The sequence below is a fragment of the Talpa europaea genome, assembly GCF_964194135.1.
Source record: "Talpa europaea genome assembly, chromosome: 13".
Classification (NCBI taxonomy): domain Eukaryota; kingdom Metazoa; phylum Chordata; class Mammalia; order Eulipotyphla; family Talpidae; genus Talpa; species Talpa europaea.
The window spans coordinates 40909551-40931667 of NC_140080.1; positions in this window are offsets into that span (position 1 = coordinate 40909551).

Genomic DNA, 22117 nt, shown 5'->3' on the forward strand with positions numbered 1-22117 from the left:
TCTAGGGCCCTCAAGCTTAACTTTCCATCATCTTATCTCATTATTAGTATCTTATGTTTGGATAGTTTTTTTTTTTTAAGAGTTATTTATTTATTATTTATACAAGCACTGGGTACAGTCAGAAGTGCGGGAGGGTGAGAGAATTCACCAGAGCCAGAGTGGGGAACTGAGCAGGCAGAAGGACCAAAGTACATTGCTGAGGGGAGCAGTGGGTGGCAGGAGAGGTCTGCACGCCAACGCTTGGATAGTTTCTAAGGATTTCTCAAAATTATTTCTTATATTTATTTATTTGTCCCATGAATGTTTAATGGATATCTAGGAAGTTGTAGACACTGTGGCAAATACAAGGAAAGTCCCCCCTCCAAAAGATACTATTACTGTCTGTCACGCTATTACTAAAAATATATAATTATAAGTCTTAGTACTTTGTAAGTATTTTCCCAAATGGCACCTAAGAGGTCCATACCAAGACTGCATGGTTGGCAAGGATGAGCTTACTCCCTTTTTGTTCATATAAAAACAATGAACAAAAAAATATATAAAATAAAATTTTTTTAAATTAGAAAAAAAAAAAGGAAGTATTTGTAGAAGATGAAAAATGTCTTTATCATTTCACAGTAGCTCCTATATGGTTACTGTCATTCTTTTTATGGACCTCTTTTCTATGAACTATGCAATATCAAGAGTCCACTGACTATAATTTAGCATGAAATGCAGCCAGTAGCTCACTGTTGTTTTTCCATTTTTGCTGAGGACAAATATCTTCCCTTGTTTTCCATACTGCTATGTTTAACTTGCTCTTAACCATTGTGCTCTTTTCTGCCAACTGTAAGAATCCTTTCTGCTTGCAGTTTGTAAAACATTTTCACAGTGAATCTCAAGGAACCTATTTCATTATATCCCTATAGTCATGTTATCTTATAAGGTAAGGTAACTTTTCTGCTTCAGAAAAGTTAAAAGATGTTCTCAGGGTTTCTCAGGAAGTCATTGTTCTCCCCTTCCTCTACTTTTTAACATATGGTTTACATATTTGCCAAAAGTTCTAAATAATTTTTCAATGTATTAAAAATAAAGGGCTCTCTAGGATGGATGGGAGAGTGAGGGGACAGGGAAACTTCAGTAGCTGTGGGCTATTTATAAGTCAGGAGTTTATAAACCAAGGCCTCTCCTCCTCTGAAATCCCTTTTTTGGCACCTTTTTTTTGCTAAGAGGAAGAAGGATCGTATTTCATACAAATGATCTCTATGTCTATCAATTTCTCATAGACATTTGAAATTCAGTCTTTCAGTTCAACATCCTGGAAAATGCTGATTGTGACATGATTTCCCCTTTGTTCTGCATGACAGAAGCCATTTGAATTAAGCATCATCATTCCTTCAGAAAGTGGAATTCATTATATTACCTTAGTTTAAAAAAAAAATCAATAAACTTTATGGTTTGGAAAACTTCTCAAGATCAATTTGATGTGGCAGGACTATGTTGCCAAAAATAAAGTGACTCTTAATTTTAAGCAAGTCACAGTCTTCATTCGCCAATTCATTCATATATTCAGTAAATATTCTTTAAGTGTTCCTTGCTGAAGTATTAAGACTTGGGTAGAGTCTGGTTTCTTAGTGATAATCACAACAGGTCAATGCATAAATACAGTATACAATCAAGATACAACAAATGAATATTTAACAATATCCGGGAGCTGACTTTGGCATTGCTCAAGGTTGGGCTCCCTCTCATAGCTGGCCATGATGATGTCCTATTTAACAAAAACAATTTCACAAAACATCACCAGTGATCACAGGCACACTGCCACCATGATGAATCACGATGTAACAATACCATTTCATAATCACGCCTAAATACAGGCAAAACCACAAAATACCAAACATCTTCTAGCTTGATGTTGAAAGAGGTCATCAAAAGGATGATAAAGCGAGTTGACCTGTGACCTGGACCCTTGCAATTGGAGACTGCTTGTCCTTCTCTGTCTTTGGAATGTGTTTCTGCTTGCTGTCTCTAATTTTGGAAGCCTTGATATTGAGACACAGGGCAAGCTAGGAATTAGGCAATTTTAGGGACACTGCAGGAGGAGACCTTGGAGAATTGAGGAAGCCTTCAGAGATAAGGGCAGCAAGAGGCGTGTAACTAATTCCACCTGGAAAAACAAACATCCCAGGACCAAGGACAACATTGTTAATGCTGGCCTTGGTTTCCTTCAGGTGGTAAAGGGAGGTAGAGATTGGGGAAATGGAGAGTGGTTTAATTTATGGACAACTTAGAAGGGCAGCTGTTTAACTTCAATGCAGGGATGCTCATCCAGAGGATTGGGCCATAAAGATAAAGATGTAACAAATGGGGAAAGAGAAAGCTGTTAGATAAGGAATGTGAAGATTCCCCACTCAGTAGCAAAGTAAGTGAGACAGCTGACTGGTGGAGCTTTAGAATAATTAGGGAAAGAAGGTCTATATTCCCTGAGACACAACTCTGCTTTGGCTTCCTTGCCCCTCCCTGGCCTGGTTTCCTGGCCTGGGAGTACTACTTTATTTCTGTTCTTTTTCTCCTCAATAAACTTTTTCTTTCTCTAAACAAACTTGCCTCTTCTAGTTTGCTTGCCTGAGTGTCTGCGAACTTCCTGCTGCACCTTCATGAGACACCAACCCATGGGGGTCTAGTGGCTGGGGCTCAGTGCTGCCCCTGCAGCCTGGGATCTGTTCCTGGCTGAGAGACTAGGCCTGACAATTCCGGTATCAATATAGTAATACAGTTTTGAGAAAACCCAGTGGGATATGTGGCTGAACTAAGGTAAGGCCTCTACTACAGTAGCCTCCCTCATTCATGATTTTACTTTCTGCAGTTTGAGTTACCTTTGGTACAAAAATACTGTGATATTTCGAGATAGGTGATACAATCACATAACTGTTATTATTACATATTGTTATAATTGTTCTTTTTTTATTATTAATTATTAATCCTTTACTGTGCCTAATTTATAAATTTAACTTTTTAATAGGTATATATATGTCTAGGAGAAAATACAGGATATAAAGGACTCTGTGTTATATGTGGTTTCAGGCATCCCTGGGTGGGAGAGGGTTTGGAACACATCCCCAGTAGATAAGGGGGAACTACTAAATAAATTTGAAGACTTGGCTGGATGCAGAATTGCACTCTTCTTTCTGTCTCCTAAGATGAAACTAGTGAGTTCCCTTGCTCATTAAAACTGCCAGCTACCAGGGCCTCCCCTGGTGGCACAGCGACTGAGCGCTGGGTTGCAAGGCTTCCCGCAGCCTCTGCAGCGCCATTTCTATCCCAGGCCACCTGCGAGGGTCCCACAAAACAAACAAACAAACAAACAAACAAAAACTGCCAGCTACCAATATGGAGTGGTCTGCCTCTTTGCTTGGTCTCTCCTTGCCCTACGATGTTCATGAGATTGAGATCCACTACTGAACTAACATGAGTAATGCTTCTTTTTTAACGATTACAACTTTAGTCTTAGCCTATTCTTCCCTCCTTCTGAATGAGACCTTTTAAGACACCAAATAGCAGAGTGATTTCAACTTCCTGAGGGCATCCAATCCAGAGCAAAGTCCCTTCCCTTACATCTTCCTCATATCAACCTCAGGAACCCAAATTCTAAGATAAATTCTTTCTATTGTCTTTCTACTGGGATGCCCTCAGGCTTCCCCAACAGGCATTCCCTCTTGGTGCAATGAATAGTAAACCCAACTCGTCCAACCAAAGTGTTCCAGTGGTCTTGGCTGGGGCGCACTGACAAATGTAAAACTTGAAAGTGACAACAAAAATATCAGACATACTCAAGCCCTCTTTTTCTCACTTCTCTTGGAACACTTGATAGAGACATGAAGGATATGAAACAGGTGGTACCTGAACTCTTAAATTAGGGGTAGTATATATTTCATTCATTTATTTATTCACTCCTTGTCTCATATGGTACGTCCCAAATATATTTTTTAAAGATTTTATTTATTTATTTATTTATTTATTTATTCATACAAGCACTGGGTACAGTCAGAAGTGCGGGAGGGTGATAATTCACCAGAGCCAGAGCAGGGAGCAGAGCAGGCAGAAGGACTGAAGTACACTGCTGAGGGGAGCAGCGGGCGGCAGGAGAGTTCTGCGCACCATGTGGGACCCTCCTCCAGTGGCTGGGGAGCAGCCGGGGATCGAACTGGTGCTGTAGAGGCTGCGGGCAGCTTCGCAACCCAGCGCTCAACCGCTGCGCCACAGGGGAGGCCCACGTCCCAAATATTTCACATAGGTAGCTGATGTTATTCAGTAAATTCAGACATACAGAACGAAGGGCAGCTCTCTAATAACTATCATTAAGACAATGCTTTGACAAAAGAAACATCTAAAGACAATGCAACCCTAAGGTGGGAGGAGTGTATATTAAGCGGCAATGAGATTTAATAGAACACACTTCCCTCAACAGCTGAGTCTCTTTCCAGCCTTTCTTCAACCATGAATGACAATAATCCCTTGTTCTTGGGTCCTGCCTGATTCCCTGTCCCAATATAGTCTGACCTTTGCTGGAGCCTCTTCATTCCCAACCCCATTCTCAGTTCCTCTCCCCTACTGATGGCAAGGTCAGTTTGGACTCAGGACCTAAAGAAAAAATAAAAGAAATAAATCTGTATTTTTCCCTGTTAGTCTTACATTCTTTATATTCTTACAAGCAATGTTAGTACAATCCTCTAGGAAATCCACGCCAAGTCACTCTTGGTCAAACCTACTGTTTCAAGTAGAGCTTGCAATTAAAAGATATGTCACAATGACAGGAATGGTAGCACCAACATTCAGTGGGCTAAGACCCTGCAATGCACTGGACAGTCCTACACAAAGAATGGACCCAACCAAAATGTCAATAGTTCTCTTTTTGAGAAGCAGCTCGCCCTTTTGTTCCTTTGGCTGGCCCAATAATAAATCAACACAAGGAGATTATTAGTAAGAGACAAATTTAATTCATGCTCACAGACTTCCATAAGACATGGATCTGACTAGTCAGGCAAGGTTATATAGTTTTTAGGAAGTGGGTAATAAATTTGCGAGGAAAAGCGAGGACAAAGAAACTTTCAGATTTAGATACGATTTGGAAGGAAATTTTAGAAAGGGTTTATTTACATAGGAAAACAGATGTCGGAAACCCCAATACAAAGAGGTGCTGGGAGAAAAAAAATCATTTCATGCTTTCAGGAAGACAGATAATAGGGCAAAGCATCAGTCTTTGGTTTGTCATTTTCCAATTACCTTCAATTAAAAATATTCAGCATGTCACTTAGTTCACTTAGGGGCAAACTATAAGAATACATCACATCACCCTGCTTCTCTCCAGCCCCAACCAGATATTAGCAATCAATGATAGTGTGTGCACTGAGCTGGATATGACCTCAAATTCTTTCTCAAATTAACAATCCTGCCGTGCCTTGCCAGCCAGATATGGCCTGGAAGATAAAGCCAGTTCTCCTTTACCTTTGTTTTTTTTTTATAAGACCAAGGGAGCCTCTGCCACCTGGCATCATAGTCCTATTTCATCCCCTATTCCTGCAGCCATGCCTTGGTCATCTGACTGCTCTCCCAGTTCTTCTAAGACAAAACCCCTATCAGGAACATGAGCTTTATGGCCAGACCCTGCACCATCCCAACAGGTCTCTCTGAAGCAAACGCCTGCCTGCCAGCATTACCTCCTGAACACCACTTGCTCCAGTGTAGCAGGTGAGCTGCACCCCCTAGTGGGGAAACCACTTATTGTAGGCTGAACTTAGCTGAGTAAGACCCAAAAGAAAATCCAAATCATAGTGACTGATATGAAGGATTCTGACAGCAGCCAGAACAAAGAGGGACACATTTCTATGGCTCCTGCACCGAAAAAGCCCAGAAAAATCTTTGGATGCAGATATGGATAAATTCAGACTATCAAAAAATGTTGCAAGAAATTTTTCTTTTCATTTTTTGTATCTATTCATTCATTTTCCTTGATTATGTTTCAGTCTCAGACAGGCTTTGCCCGCCCCAATCTACCCCCATCCCAATGGTAGTTTCTAGAATTACACTTTCAGAAGAGACTCTCTTTCTCCAAATTTCTAACACTTAAGGACTTAAGGCTTCATTAGACTAGTTGGGATAAGATTTCTCAATCAGTCTTTATGGTAACAAGTATGCTTAACTCTCACTAAAATGGATTGAATGGAAGGAAGGCAGTGCAGGATTCAGGATGGGGGCAGCTACCATGTGGAGGAGGTGAGGATAAAGAATTGCTCTCTCAGACAAAAACAACAAATGCTTTGACACTATTGGTTTTTTTTTTAAATTTTTTTTTTTTTATAGAGGCATGTATTTATTTATTTATTTGTTTGTTTGTTTTGTTTGTTTATACATGCACTGGGTACAGTCAGAAGCGCGGGAGGGTGAGAGAATTCACCAGAGCCAGAGCGGGAGGCAGAGCAGGCAGAAGGACCGAGGTACACTGCTGAGGGGAGCAGCGGGCGGCAGGAGAGGTCTGCGCGCCATGTGGGACCCTCCTCCGGTGGCCGGGGAGCAGCCGGGGATCGAACCGGCGCCGCAGAGGCCGCGGGCAGCTTCGCAACCCAGCACTCAACCGCTGCGCCACTGGGGAGGCCCGACACTATTGGTTTTTGATGCCATTTTCCTTCTCTGAGTCAGTTTGTTGTCAGGCCTGCCCAAAGCTCAATCCCCTGATTTTTCTGCCATTCCTACAGTTAACTATTAGTCTTATTATTAACTATTTAGTCTTATTTTGATCAGAATAAGCTCTGACACTCCCAGGAGCTGAAATATTTTATCTTGGTAGAAAGCAAGGAAATATCACCCAATGATCTAAGCCACCTGGAGCACACACTTTCATACTCAAACAAAACAATGTGATTTCCCGTTCCACAAACTGTGGAATTGTATCCTCCCAATTTCAGAGGACCCCAGGCATTTGTGTTCTCACGGTTACTCCTTGCTCTGTATCCCTAATTTTGCAGAGTTCTCCATCAGCCCTTCACTTCTCCTTCCAACAGAGATATTTCACTCTCTCCCACTCTGGTGCATGTTAGACTCCCCTCATCTTCCTTGATCCCTTAAACATTTTCATGGTTCTTTGGGTAACTTGTTTTCTGAAGGTTTGGGACAATAGAGGAGGATAATGGCTAACACAGCATAGGAAACATATCAGGATTCAGTTTCCAAGTGAAACTTCATTTAGGCTAAACAAGAAGAAGTGGGTCTGCGCAACTGGAAGGATGCAGGGGATCTTACTTCAAGCACAGGAGTATCTATGGAGTCAAATAAAACCAGCATCCCCTTCTCCATCTCTGCCCTCTGCTACTGCTTCACTTTCCTAACTGTTGGATTCATCATTTGTCACAGTCTCTATCTGCATGATAAGAAGGTTTATCTTGCCACTCCAGCCCTGTTCCTTGCAGCCCAAAGCCAAAAGTAAAAGGGTTAAGGGTGTTAAGGAGGGCATCCTGGGGCCCAAACACCTCTCCAGTCAATATGCAACTGCAACCCATAGATATGGGTTACACAGTGAGTTTTTAATAACCCCTAAAGTGTTTAATAACCCCTAAAGATTAAACTGAAGCACAGACATGATTAAATCACATCTATTTAATTCTTTTGAGTCTAGAAATAGTTGTCATTTCAAATATTTGTCATAATTTAAGAAAATATAGCTTAATAAAGAATATGATGGATGTCTTATGATTTCAATTTAAATTTTTAATTGAATATTGATTAAAAGTTAGAATTTTCAGTTGAAAGGATATGAATTTTATTAAGACTACTATTAACATTTTGAGAAGTTACCATTTGCCATACTTATATTTAATAGAATAGTTGTAACATTTATTTATTTTAGAAGGTTTTGTTTGTTAAATAATTGAAGTGCTTAAAAGGAAAACTTGAGTATTATTTATCCTTCATTCAACAAACCCAAACAATGTGCCTACCTTCCCCTCCTACCCCCCCCACCCCATCTTTATATTTTTGAGAAAGTGATTTACCTGTCTGGTTATTTTATTATCAGTCTCCCCTCACCAAACCTAAGGTAGAAACATATCTATATCTCATCATCGTTTCCTTGCACTTAGTCCAATGCCCGGCCACAGTGCGTGCATTCAGTAAATATTCCAGCTAAAAGTGCAATCAGCTTTGAAAAACTGCAAATTTCCCAACACCCTCCCACCTCCCTGAAACATTTTGGAATTTAAGGACCACTATTTCTGCCCCAGATTTGGGATCACCATGACTAGCTAAGCAACATCTGCCTGTTCTTTCCTTGTGATACCTGAATGAGACAGATCCACTTGCCAGCAATGGTGGGGCGGGGAGGCGGGGGGGGGGGGTGCTTATTCACTCAATCTAGGGCAGGAGAGCTTTAGGTGTGTGAGTGGAGACAGACAGTAGGTCCTGTGTGCAGGTGCTATGCGTTCATGAAGGGAAATGAGACTGACAAGCTGGGCTACAAATGAGGCGTGCTGAGCTTTGGGAATCTGCTTTACATGTTTCGAATGTATGTTTTACGGTTTAAAGTTTAAGCAAAAAAGAATGTAGGGTGAAGAAAATGTCAGGCTTTTCTGCCCTTCCGCCATCAGGATAGATGATGGATCCTTGTCCTGAATGCATGCCTGATGGCGGGCACCTGGAATAGGGTGTGGGCATAGGTAGATAGGATTCAGCTGAGTTAAGACTGTGCTTTTTAAGGGCGGCGTCACGGGGGGACGCCAGCAGCACCAGTAGCAGCAGCAGCAGCAGAAGCCGAAGCCGAAAGAGAAGCCGAGAAGTAACAGAACGAACGCTAGAGAGCCCAGAAAGAGTGAAGATTTGGTGGGGGCTGGGAGGCCTGCCAGCCTCCCAGCCCTCCAGCCAGCAACCCTGCCTGCCATATGCCTGGTGAACCCCAAATAAAAAACCTGCAAAACTACTGAGGACTCTGACTCCTCCTTTACCCGGTCTGCATGGGATCAGAAAACCTGCACTGTGCCCCGTTCCTGCCCTTACAATTGGCGTAAGTCGGCAAGATCCATGCAGACGGGTATTGGAGCCCTCCGAAGACCTGGAGGGACTAAGGAGAACAGACTTTGCCTGTGACGACGCTGGAGGCACCATGGAGGTACAGAAGGTGGATACGGTCCGGGAGCTGTGGGACAAGACCTCACATGGAGGAGATGCCCGAGAGGACCAGCCAATGACCCCTGAGGCAGCAGAATCATCGGTGAAAAGTGGACCACGATTCAGAGCTTGCCAGTGCTGATGCAGGGAGAGGCTAGCAGACTTGGACTGATGGACTGATGAACTTGGACTGACAATCCCGCCAGAAGGAGAAGGACCTTGCAGGTTGATATGTTTTGGGACTCTGGGGGTGGAACAGTTTTGTTTGTAAACCCCAGGAGATGGGAATCTGGGGGTGGCCAGTGGGTCTAGATGGCCAAAAGCAGCCTGTTATGCCCAGCAGCCAGGTGGAGGAGAAAAGCCAACTGAGAAGGCAAAAGCTGGTACTGATGCTAAGTTGAGAAGCCCTGAGTGGCTGTTAAGCAGCCTTAGTATGCTGAAGATCTGTGAGTCTCGTAAAATCACCTGTGGGTGATGCCCTGCTCATTCTTGAGTGAGGGTGAGGAGCTGAGGAACCTGTCCTTGGGGGATGGGTGGGGAACGTGGCTTGGGGTGGAGCCCAAGCCAAATGTAGAGTTTTGGTCTCCAACCCACGTGCTTGTGCAGTGGGTTGGCTTGAGTGCAGGGGTCTGCGAGTCGCATTGGTGGCCATGAAGGCCGAGTGTTGGAGCGACTGCAGACAGAAACCCTGAGGATTGGCGATTACCCCCAACAGAATAAAATTGCCAATCCCAGAGCTAGTGCATCCTGGGGGTGGATGCTGTGTGTGCCTTGTAGCCGAGACTACAGCCAGAGAAGGCCAGGAAGCCTGACGGCTCCTGGTGTGATATAGTAGATGTGATTTCCCCTTCCTCGTATGAGCAGTGCCTTCGGTAGCAGATTTGGTGGCTTATCTGCTGGTACCAATAATTGTCTTTTGCACTTGGTTGGGGCCCTGCCTGGACTTATGTGTTCTGTTGTATTTTGTTGTGATGTATTTGCTTTTGTGGGCCATGGCTGCATTGTTTGTTTGATAAGAAAATTGTATATATATAGACTATATGGCAGAAAACCCTGAGGGGGTGGACTGTAGGGTAAAGAAAATGTCAGGCTTTTCTGCCCTTCCGCCATCAGGATAGATGATGGATTCTTATCCTGAATGCATGCCTGATGGCGGGCACCTGGAATAGGGTGTGGGCATAGGTAGATGGGATTCAGCTGAGCTAAGACTGTGCTTTTTAAGGGCGGCGTCATGGGGGGGACGCCAGCAGCACCAGTAGCAGCAGCAGCAGCAGAAGCCGAAGCCGAAAGAGAAGCCGAGAAGTAACAGAACGAACGCTAGAGAGCCCAGATAGAGTGAAGATTCGCTGGGGGCTGGGAGGCCTACCAGCCTCCCAGCCAGCACCCCTGCCTGCCATATGCCTGGTGAACCCCAAATAAAAAACCTGCAAAACTACTGAGGACTCTGACTCCTCCTTTACCCAGCCTGCATGGGATCAGAAAACCTGCACTGTGCCCCGTTCCTGCCTCTACAAAGAGTTATTCAAAATTCTGAGTTTAGGACTGACACAATCCACACCATGCCTGAAGGAGATTAATCAGGTTGCCATTCTGAGGAAAACTTAAAAAAGTATTTAAGTTCACCATTAGGCATAGTAGTCACACAGCTTAAATTTTACAATGACTGCAATATATTAGCTGTGTTGCTTTTTGCAAAAACTTAACCTCTCTGAAACTGAGTTGCATTATTTATAAAATGTGGCTAGCCATACTTAATCTTAGAATGTTCTGAGGGCTTAAATGTGATGATGAATTTTCAATGATCGATAGTGTGGTATTGTGACTAAGATTGCAAAAACAAAACAAATATACTAAGAACAGAATTTGAGAGTAAGTGGCTAGAGACACAATTTAGTAATGACACAGAAACTATGTGTGGGCAGAGAAAGTGAGTTAAAAAGGGGGTTTGTGATTATTTTGAGTGAACCGGACACTTCGACACCTCCATGACGCTCAGGCATCCTGGCATTTCACTATGCAGGAATTCCAGATTTCACTGGTGTGTTCTTTTACAGGCTGTCTCCCAGCCTGCCTAAGAGCACAGACTGTTACCCCAACATTCCCAGTCTTAGTGCCTAACATATTCCAGGTCCCATACAAACTTTTTAATAAATGTTGGCTGATGGTAAATATAAATAATACTTGGCATTTCAAACTATTTTCATTTCTAAAGAGTAGCTCCTTTACTGGCATACTTCTAGAGATCAGGCTAAAAAAACCTGCACAGGGAAAACATAGTAAGGTTAATCATTAAAAAAACTTGAGTTTCCTAAATTTCATCCCTAACCATTAACAATTTCAATCCTTCTTGTCACACAAACTAAATTTTATTCAGTAAGGTCCAAATTAAAATTGAAAAGCAAAGGCTTTGCTGCTGAATGCTTGTTCAGAGCTCATGTTTATTAAAACCTCCCATGCCGGTATTTGTTTTGTGTTTTTGTTTTGTTTTCCACATCTACCACCTTGTGGTTTGTTTTGAAACTGCAATTTTCTCTGCAAACACCTACATACAATATCCTTTCATAGGATTTCTTTATGTAACTATCCTTCACTCTATAATTCTTCATTCAGCACTTTGGATGATTTAGAATGTTTTACAAATGGACTTCAGAAATACCATATGCTAAGAATTCAGCCCTTGCAGATGCAGCTATAGCAGAAAAGGAAATAAGGTCTCTAAATTATCAAGGAATAGCTAGCCTTTGAGGATACTATTCTAAGTTGATTACCCACTTAGATTCCCTCACAAATACAAACAAGAGTAAGGACATGGAAAAATTGGGATCCTGTACACTGTTGGTGAGAATATAAAATGGTTCAGTTGCTATGGAAAAAAATTAAGTAGAATTACTGTAAGATCCAGCAATTCCACCTGCGGGCATATATCCAAAAGAATGAAAAGTCAAATCTAAATGATATTTGCACTCATGTTCATTGAAGCATTATTCAACAGCCAAAAAGTGGAAGCATTCCAAATGTCCATCCATGGAGAAATAAAATGTGGCATATTTTTTGCAGTGGGATATCACTCACCCTTAACAAGGAAATTCTCACATATGCTACAAGAAGGATGAAATGGATAAAACCTAAAGATGTACTAAGAGAAAGAAGTTAAACACAAAAGGAAAAAATATTGTATGATTTTACTCACATGAGGTACCTAGACACAGAAAGTAAAATGGTGGTTGCAAGGGGTCAGGAAGGGCAGAATAGAAGCTGTTTGATTAGAGAAAGACACAGAATATCAATTTTGCAAGATGAAAATGTCCTGAGCTGGATGTGGGTGTAGCTGCACAACAATGCAAAGGTACTTAAGGCCACTGAACTGGACACTGAAAAATTGTTTGAACATAAATTTTGTTTTGTATAACTTATCACAATTAAAAAAAAAATCATGTAAAGAATCACTCCTGTGCAGATTCAAGACTGTTTGTACTTGACAATCCTAAAACTTACAATTGAAATGCTTGCCTGTGGTCTTTCTGTCAGTAAATAGAGGCACTCACACTTGAACTTGATCTTTCTGGTTCTAAAGTCTGCATCATTGATCACTAAATGCAGTTTCTCAATTAAAACAGTAATAGTATCCTTCTCAAAAGACCCCGCATTTAAATTCATAACTATGTTTGCCACATTACTCAAGTCCAAGGGCGATGGGGTGACCCCAATGTGCTTCCTGCAGTTGTGCACTTCACGAAGTCAGCAGCCATAGCCACCCTGCACAAATCCAGACCTATAAGCTCAACTAGAACTCTTAAACGCTGGACCTTCTAATAAAGGGATTATCTATTTTCTAACAGCCAAAGTAGTTCCAAGGAAGATCAGAGATCTGTATTAGAATCTATAGGACTCTTTAATCTGAGAAGATACTTAAAACATTAAAAAATGGGGATTAAGAATTCAAAAACACCACAGTGATCTGAGGTCATTAAGTGGAGGGCAAATGTCCCAGTGGAACAGAGTGCCCTGATGGTGCCACTGGTGACAGTGTGGAACACTAATTCAAGACCCTAATGAAAACCTACATCACCTAGGAATAAAAAAAAAATCTCAGAGATGAAGTGATATATATCACATACTCTACTTCAAATGTTAAAGCTAAACTAGCTTTGATGTCTAATTATACACAGCAGGCAATCATAGAACTCAGAAAATCTCTTTAGAACTCACTCTAGTTTGTGGGTATGCTTTGCTTCTCTTTCAAGGTAGCAAATATATCTTATTTGTACTTCTAGCCCCACCATGGGGCTTCTTACAAGAGGAATGTTAAGCAAATGAAAAAATATATTCAATTAAAGATTCAACCCAGTTGCACTGAAATAAATCTTACTGAATGTCTTTTATCTATGCCAGGCTTAGTGCTAGACACCTTCATATACAGCTCCTATTTGTCCTTTAGAACAATCTAGGTAACTGGAAAAAAAACAAACAAACAAAGGATTTGTTGTTTACTTATTTGAAATCAAACATGAAAGAAAAATATGGAAACATGGAATTCGATTTTATCTTCACTTACAGGAAGAAAGAGCTCTGAAAGCGGGGATTAAGATGAATAAATAGGGCCTCCCCGGTGGCGCAGCGGTTGAGTGCTGGGTTGCGAAGCTGCCCGCGGCCTCTGCGGCGCCGGTTCGATCCCCGGCTGCTCCCCGGCCGCTCCCCGGCCACCGGAGGAGGGTCCCACATGGCGCGCAGACCTCTCCTGCCGCCCGCTGCTCCCCTCAGCAGTGTACTTTGGTCCTTCTGCCTGCTCTGCTCCCTGCTCTGGCTCTGGTGAATTCTCTCACCCTCCCGCGCTTCTGACTGTGCCCAGTGCATGTATAAACAAAACAAACAAACAAACCAGCAAACAAATAAATGGGGCATGCCTCTATTAAAAAAAATAAGTAAATATAAAAAAAAGATGAATAAATACATCAATATAATGAAGGTTTGCTGCTGGTTTTTCTTTCCCAAACCCCAAATCAAGTAATATGATTTTATTTATGGGAGAACTAGAACTGTAACTGCTTAAAACAAGCTGAAACCTCTGGCAACAAAGCATAATAGGGTAAGAGGGAAAAGTAAGAATATAAAGGATCAGAGGTTCCCTTACTTCACCTAAAGTCTTTTCTCCATCAGAATGAGTCACCCCTTTGTCTTCTCAAATAGTGTCTCACCTAGTTTCAATGCATATTACCTTTCCTAAGGGTTATCTATATCTATTTTACTCTAGGTATTTTAAGCCATTTTTACTTCACATAGGGGAAATAAAACGCAAAATCGAAGATAAAAACCTGGTTTTAGCGCCACTGTGTGCCACGGAGTAAGTCAGTCACCCTCTCCGAGGATTTTTATCCATTAAACAACCAACTAATAGTGTTCAAGTCTTCTGCACTCTTATAAGTCTGTCTGACTGATCTATCCACTTTTGAAAATGAGTATTGAAGTTCCCAATTATATTTAGAAAACAGTATTTCTCCTTATAATTCTGCTCATTTTTGCTTCACATATGTGGGGGTCCTATTGTTAGGTGTGCACAAGTTTCTCATTGCTACATCTTCTTGCTGTAGTAAACCATTTATCAACATGTAATATTCCTCAAAATCACCTGTAAACTTTTTTGAATTAAAGTTATTTAATCAGGAAAAAAAAAACACAACTAAGTTGATTTCTGCTCTTACGTCAGAGTGAGAGTTTTTAATGACACTGGTGCGAAAGCTCTTGGGATACTGTAAAACACTGTTAATTGCGTTCAGAGACGACGCACCCAAAGCAGAGAAGGGGCGACTTAAAAATAACATCGTGACTGACCTCAAAACACAAACACATCCCCCCACAGTAGGCACACGTTTTGCGTTGTTAGCAGGAAGAATTCTGGAAAAATCTCTACTATTACTCAACCTTCTTGCAAATGATAAACGCGGCATTTAAAAGCGTATTTAACACCTCACAGCCACGGACACACCTCGGGGTCGCGACTCTTTCCAGGCGTCGGAATCACGACTTCCGGCGCGGCGATGCGTCACGTCAAAGACCAGCCCCCCGGCAGTCCCGAAACGCCACACTTAACATGGCCACCAAGCGCGCGCTCTCCGCCACACCCAACAGGGACGCACGGTGCGCGCCCCGCCCCGGAAGACAATACCCCGGAAGTGCCCCAGCAGCGGCGGAGGCGGAAGCGGCGCGGCGGGGGGGTCCGCGGGAAGTGTCTTGTCGCTTTTCTCCCGCCCTCTCAACCACAATAACAGACGGTGGGCCGGCGTAGGTGAGGCAGCGACCGAGGGGCCCGGGGATTGGAGGCGGGCCGCATAGCCTGGGGTGCGTGCGGCTGGGGCGGAGGCGGCGGATGGTGGATTTGGGGCTCCCCACCGCTTGGATTGCGGGCCACCTTCGGGCCTAGAGTCCAGAGAGAGGGGTTTTTGGATTTGTAGTTCTTGGCCTTCTAGGCCCTGGTTGTGGGGTTTGCCACCTGGTCTAAATCTGGCGGAAGATCCCGGCACACAGAACCATTTCTGGACCTCGATTTCCCCCACAAAATGTGGGATTTGGCCTGGAAAACTTCCGGGCTCCCTCCCATTCTGGGCTTCACGAATCCCATGTTTTAATGTTAAATCAGTGTTTACGCCAGAAAATTGAGGAAGGCCTATACTCAACGTACTAAGGGGATGTCCGTGAGCAGGACGCAGTGACTACATCTCTGAGAGGCAGCCATCCAGGCGATCAGGAGCCCCGAGTTCTAGTCTTACCCCCTCCACTGACTGACTTTGTGACCTTGCCCGTGTTCTTTAGCCTCTCTGTGCCATCTGCTTCTCTGTGAAACGAATGTGTTGGATGCCGCTCGTGCCCTTCCTAGCTCTGAACCGCAGATTCTCAATCCTCTTTCAAGGAGTTTTTCCTGCATCCTGAAAAGCCAGGAGTTCAGTGATCTAGATGTCTATCGTGTTTCTTTCCAGACATCAAGCTTGCCAAGGGCAACTGGGGACTTAGAAAGGTGCCTGTGTAGTGGGAAACACTATCCAGAGACTTTGTTATATAAACTTATACCAGCAATATAAAATACACACCAGTGTGAAAAATGGGAACCCTTGGTTTTTGCCCTAGAGCTGCTATGAATTTGCTGGCAAATTACTTCCTCTCTGAACTTGAGCTCTCTCGTTTGTCAGATGAAGCTGTTGGCTACTGGTTCTTAATCATCCTCCCAGCATACTTGAAAGAGAAAATAATGGCTTCATGAGATCATGATTTTCTGGGTGAGGGAAAAGGTGGCATGGGGAGGGCTCATACCATGTATGTAGTCCAAGAGATTGAAAAACCAGTGCTTGTAATTTTTAACATTCGTCTTGACAGTTACTGGTTCAGGTGATCCCAAAGACTCCTTCCATTTTTAAAATTTGTGATTGCTTTAACTCTGATGTCCTCTTTGGTAAAGAATGTGGCTGTGTGTGTGTGTGTGTGTGTGTGTGTGTTTGTTTAGATGACTGTGTGCCTGGAAGTATATAATCTTCAGTTTAAAGAGATGATAATATAGACTAGAAAAGGCAAAACTAAATTTCAGTAAGGTAAAGTAATAAAGTAAAATGAAATTGGATTTAAACTGGAGTTGAAGACCTGGATCCTTGCTTCATTACTGGTATTAGATGACTGTGACTCTGGACAAGTCAGCTTACCTCGCTGGTCCTCACTTTCCTTGGCTAGAAAATGAAGATTGACTGGATGGTTCTGAAACCTTCTCAGATCTGTTATTTGTTTGCTTGCTTGTTTGTTTGTTTGTTTTCCTTTTCCTCTGAGCAGATTTGTGTGGTGTTTCTTTAAGTAAAAGAGGCTGTCTTAGGTAGTAAATATAGAGGAGCAGTGTTGTGAGGAATGATATCAAAATAAGTGGCATGTTTAATTACTAGGATATGAGCAGTAGCTTTAACAGAAACTTAAAAAAAAAAAAAAAAGGCATTAGAAACCTGAAATACAGGGAGGCCTTGACCACATAAAGTGATTGCGGACACTGGGGGATTTTTTTTTTTTAATTTTTATTTTTTAAAGATTTATTTATGCATACAAGAGCTGGGATGCAGGCCAGAGATGCGGGGGGTGAGAGGATTCACCAGAGACAGAGCAGAACAGGCAGATTGACTGAAATACACTGCTGAGGGGAGCAGCGGGCGAGACAGGAGAGGTCTGCTGCGCCATGTGGGTTGCTTCCTGACCGGCCGGGGATTGAACTTGTGCTGCAGAGGCTGTGGACTGCTTCATAGTGCTTAACCCCTTGCGCCACCAGGGAGGCCCACTAGGGGATTTTAAATGGGAAAAAGATGTTTTCAGTGAGTGTGATGAGTGTAATGAAGGGTAGTTTAAATCAGAGTGAATTGAAATAGGTGAAGTTGTTAGCAACTGGTTGTAGAATCTGTCCACTTTGAGGTTGTATCAACTTGGTCTTAGTGGGCAGTCACAGTTGAATGAGGGGATGGATGGAGGGAGGGAGGAATGGAGGAAAAGAGGGAGGAATAGATAGATATTAGCCTCAAGAAAAGATGGAGTTTTTCCCCAGTATTGTCAGTAGTTAGAGACAGAATGAAAAATTGATTCAAAATTGTGTAAAAGAAGGGGTTGCTAAGTTTTCTGGTCAGTTGCAAGATGAGTTGGTTTATCTCTGTCTTGTGTGTAATAAGGGACAAATATATCCTGAGAGTCTGTGATCTGAAGATGGGAGTCATTGGTAAAATAAGTCAGGAAGTTGCTGACATGATGGAATAGGTAGAGGAAGATTTTAGTTGTGATAGATTGAGGGAGTAAAGAAGTTGATTTTTGTGGAATTTTTATAGGTATCAGCAATTGTCAGAATTGTGAATAATAAGGATTAAAACTTTCAAAATACAAAGAGTAGTAAAGGGAAAATAACTTGATTTTGCAAGCTGGAAAATGTTGGTGCTCCCTGCAAGAGGTGAAGATAGTCTTCAGGATTCGGGATTAAAAGAGAGGGATAAATTTGGGAACAATCAAAATGAACCAAATTAGTAGAGGCTAGTGTACTTTTGCTTGGGATGGGAGGAGATAGATTTAAACTGTCATGTTGTAGATTTAAGGAAGACCCACAAACAACTTGGGCTTACTATGTAGATGGAGCTTCCAGAACAAAAATGATGTTTCCTGTGGCTTATCTCTGCTGAAAAAGTGCATGAGGACCATAGGATACCTAGGGCTGCCATTGGCTGCTGTGAGGAGCCGAAATTAGCTGCCCACATACTCTGGTTCGGGAAGGGAGGTGTGGTCAGTGGCAGTTCTATCAGCACCAGCAGCCCATCTCTATGCACTGGGGTGTAGCTTCAGAATGCAGACGGGCAGCTGCCACGCAGAGGACTGACTGGATGATGATAGGCTATGTGCTGTAGACTGGGAGTCTGACTTCCCTTTGAGCTCTCGCACCTATTATGTGCCCTTGAGCAAGTGACACTGGTTCAGTTTGTCCAGCTGAAAACTGAGGAACAATCTTGGATACGGACCTTTGCATCAGCTTTGGTGTGTCTGGGAAGCCTTTGAAATTGTGTAGGTATTTCAGCATCTGTGAAGCCGTGTGTCTGGGTATGTTTTGTTTTTCTTTTGGGGAAGAAGATGGGCAGCTTTCATCATATTCACAGATAGTTTAGCGACCCGCAAGTGGGCGACTAGGAAATCTCTCAGGACCCATTTAACTTGTAACATTAAGGGAGCTGTAACTGTCGGAATGAGTTTTCCTGAGGTTCTTGCTAATCCTGGAAATAAAGCCTAGTGCTGCAAAATACAGTCTTCTGATACCTCTGTTCATCTGTTACATATGTGCCTCTGTCCCTCACTCGCCACAACTTCTCTGCTAGGCCTGTTCCAATTTGTCCTCTTTTTCTGTTGCTGGAAACTCGAGTTTTCGTCCTTTTCTCTTTTTAATGTATTCCTGCTTTTGAATCTTCCCTATTCTGTGGTCCTTCTCTACCTTGTCAAGTTGCTCAGGTGGCAAATGGTGATAGTTTGGAGGTAGGTGTGGGAAGAAACCAAGACACAGAACAGTCATGGCAGTTGTCTATTCTCAATTGCTTTTTCCCTCATCCCACTAAAAGCAAACTAATTAAGAGAGTGTCGTACTAAAGAGAGACCATTGTCACTTGGGACTTGGCATGGTGTTTTCTTCTCTTATAGGGACACTAGGCCTCAGTGCCCAGAGGAAATGCTTGGCATAGCCTAGCTGGGTACTTGAGTGAAGATATAGCAGGCTTTACTTGAAGCGCTTCTGTTGTCCTTTAAAGAGTTTGAGTGATGGTGAGTGGAAGTAACTTTTTATCCCCTGAACATTTCCTAGAGGTGTTTACCTAGGCTGGAGAGGCCTGGTATATTCCTCCTTGCTACACGTTCTGATCTGTAAAGCCCCTACGTATGGGATGGAGATCTTACCCACTGCCGAGTGCTAACTCCCAGCATCCCTTCCTCACCACACCTGAGAGATGGAAATGTCACTGCTCCCCCTGCCAAGTAGGTAACTTCAAGACCAAGTCTTTAATTTTAGCCATGCTATAAGAAACGTGTATAATTTCACCTAAAATTTTCCTGGTACTGCTAGTTTAGTTAGTATTAATACATACTGTAGGTTAAATAAATTTTTGTGGGCCTCCCCTGGTGGCGCAGCGGTTGAGCGCTGGGCTGCAAAGCTTCCCGCAGCCTCTGCAGCGCCAGTTCAATCCCCGGCCGCTGGCGAGGGTCCCACATGGCACACAGACCTCTCCTGCCGTGCCTGCTGCTCCCCTCAGCAGTGTATTTCGTCAGTCTGGCTGTTCTGTTCCCTGCTCTGGCTCTGGTGAATTCTCTCACCCTCCAGCACTTATGACTGTAACCAGTGCTTGTATAAATAAATAAATAAATCTTTAAAAAAATAGATTTTTGTGGGCTTGCTGGTGATTGCCCTCTGTATGATACGTAACATCATACCTAAATATTTGGCTGAGTTCCAAGCAAGTGAATTTTTATAAACTCAGTGACATTTAAAGGGCAGGCTATTCACTCAAAATTCAAGTGGAGGTGGTGTATTAAGGCGGCTAAATCTGGTTGACACAGAACCACAACATTGTAAAATAATAAGGACCAATAAGTCAATTACAAGATGAGGGAATGGTGTGGATTTGGTGAAGAGAAAAAAGGAGACGGCTAAGGAAGGTTTTTACTTCAGGGATGAAAAATCAAATACGTAGTGGCTGCGAAGGGTTCGAATTGTCAGTTTCATCAAAGCTGAAGCCTGTGCTGAAATAGAGGTGGAGGCTTGTCTGAGTGCTGGAGCGATGCACGAATGGCTTGGTCTGTGCTGGTTAATAATCATGTTGAGGCATTTGTGTGCTGCACTGAAGCTGTTTTATGAAAAAATCTAATTGCATTTTTGCCAGAGTTATAGGCTTGTTGCTGAAATTACTGAGTGTTAGTAAACAAGCGTGCTCATAGGAGCATGAAGTTCTTGGCCGCCTTGAAGATACTGTTTGCATCTGGAATAAAGAAAAGACTGACAGTCATACACATCAGACATTTGAGGATTTGTTCTGATCAAGGACTTTTTATCATGTCAGGGCAGGAGACTGAGATTCTTTTCCTTTCCCCGGCAGATATCTGGGTGATAAACTTACAGACCAGTTATGATAGTGGAAGCAAGTGTTAGGCCTCGCGGGGTGAGTAAGAGAAGGTTTCACAGAGGATTTAACATGTAGGATTTTGAAGGTAGATTAGCAGTTTTTCTAGGCAAAAAAGGGAAGGGAAGGACATTGTAGTCAGTTAACAGCATATTGGGAATGAAAGATCAGTGTTTAGGGGACCAAGGATATTGGCACAGTTGGTGTTAGCATGGTGAAAAACGAGTTGCAAGGATTGAGTGATGAGATTAGAAGGTACTTTCAGAACACATGGAAAGATTTTATGCCATGGAAACTAGCACTCCTCATAGGCTGATTCAATTTTTGTTTGCTTTTTAAGAAATGTCACATACATGACCAGGCTAAAGATTTGAAACAATGGAAAAGACTACGAAATGTAAAAACCTTGTTTCTGCTTTCTTAATGTTGTTCTCCCTTCCCAGACGTAACCACAGTTAATATAAGGTCACCTAGCCTCGTGCAAATACAAGCATTCGTGTCCTTTTTCTTTAATGCCAGTAGTAATATCTTAAGCATTATTTCTACACCTTGCTTGTTTTTCTTACTGCATGAACAAGGAAATGTTGATAACTCTTATTTCAATGTGGAGTATGTCAGGATAAACATTTATTCAGTAATTACTACCGTGGGCCTACTGTGTGGTAGGCTTTGCTGCAGGCATTGGGGAAACCTTTGAAGTCATCCACATGGGTGTTAACAGAGACCTGATAGCCAGTGGGGTGGGTGTAAGATCACTGTTGTGGCAAAGTTGATAAGAAAGCCTGTCGAGTAACTGGGATGTGAGAGATCATGATATATTGAGGATGGTTTTGCAGCTTCTAACTTGAGAATTGGTTAGAATACACAAGGGAAAACAGTTGTGCATGCATGCTTGTGTGTGTGTGAGAGAGAGAGAAAGAGAGAGAGAGAAGGGGACAATTTGTAGTTGGGGAAGGTCATTTTGGACTTTTTTTTTTAAATCAGTCACCTTATTATACTTAAAAAGGAAATTTTCTATAGGGAGAAATGCCTTTATGTTTTTAATTCTGACTAATTCTTAATCTTCTTTTAGTGTATTTGTAGTAGTGGAAGGAGATGGACCAACAAAATGCCAAAGGATGAGAAAGTTTTAAAGAAGTGGTCCCCAGCACCCCATACTACAAAGGAATAGGAGCAATGAAAAGAAGATATTGGATTTGCATGATTAGGAGGTCAGAATAACCTGAGAGCAGTGCCAGGCGCTGTCATAGCTGGACAGTGCATCTGGGGAGGGCTGTGAGTAGGAGAGGGGCCAGTCTTATAATCAGGAGAGACCCAGTACACAACATAGATAT